This window comes from Sturnira hondurensis, unplaced genomic scaffold (genome assembly GCF_014824575.4).
Source record: "Sturnira hondurensis isolate 20B ecotype Veracruz unplaced genomic scaffold, ASM1482457v3 Scaffold0015793, whole genome shotgun sequence".
Classification (NCBI taxonomy): Eukaryota; Metazoa; Chordata; class Mammalia; order Chiroptera; family Phyllostomidae; genus Sturnira; species Sturnira hondurensis.
In genome coordinates, this window is record NW_028088424.1 from 572,220 (window position 1) to 573,161 (window position 942).

Consider the following 942-nt stretch of genomic DNA (forward strand, 5'->3'; position numbering starts at 1 on the left):
CTGCCCTCTACGCCTGAACGTCCCTGCCCACTCTGCTGTCTCCACAGAAACCCTGGCCTCAGCTCGGGTGTCGCCCTGCCTTCCTTAACTCTCACCCACACGCAGAGGAACAGACACAGCCTGTTTTTCTGACTATCCAGGGCATAGTTCTCTTGTACTTAGCACATTGCATTATAATTATTTTCTAAGTATTTCTCTCCTCCCACTTGAGAGCATGTTCTTTTGTATCTCCACTTCTGACACAATGCCTGACACGGAAAACATTCAACAAATAACTGATGAATAAATGCAGCTTTAAGCTTTTCTAAAGGATAGGATGTCACACATAATTCTAGGAGCAACACTTAGATTCCTTTGGAAAATCCATCATTAAGGTCATTAAACTTTAAGTTTGAGGCTGATTTGAAAGCTGTACTTCAAACTACTTTGATTAAAAGATATATAGTCCAAATCCTGTCAAAATTAGGCCCAAGGGGCCATTCAAATAACTTTGCTTTGGTAAAATTAGGTTATGTGTGCATTATCTGTATTAAATAATACATTGTCTTGGAACCTCGATTTTTTTCTCCATTTTGTACAGGTGCTTTGTATAAAACTTGGTAGTTTTCAGAGCATTTTCATATACATACATGATAAAACTCTGAAGTCAACTATGGAGTGATTATACCCCTTTTGCAGATGCCGACAATGAGGCCAAACCATCAGGACTGTCCCAAGCCAGTGACTAGCACGTGGCTGCGCAGCAGGAATGCGGGGCCAGCGGCCTTCCTTGCCAGATCCTCACTCTGCCTCTGCCTCTTCCTTCCCTCCCTCTTCTCATTCTCTTTGTAATGAGTGTTGGCTCATAAGTCACATACATGCTAGACTACATACAAACTCAGCCAGATTGGATAATAGTTTGGTTAGAGACCTAATACATACGAACATTAGTAGGTCTGCCAG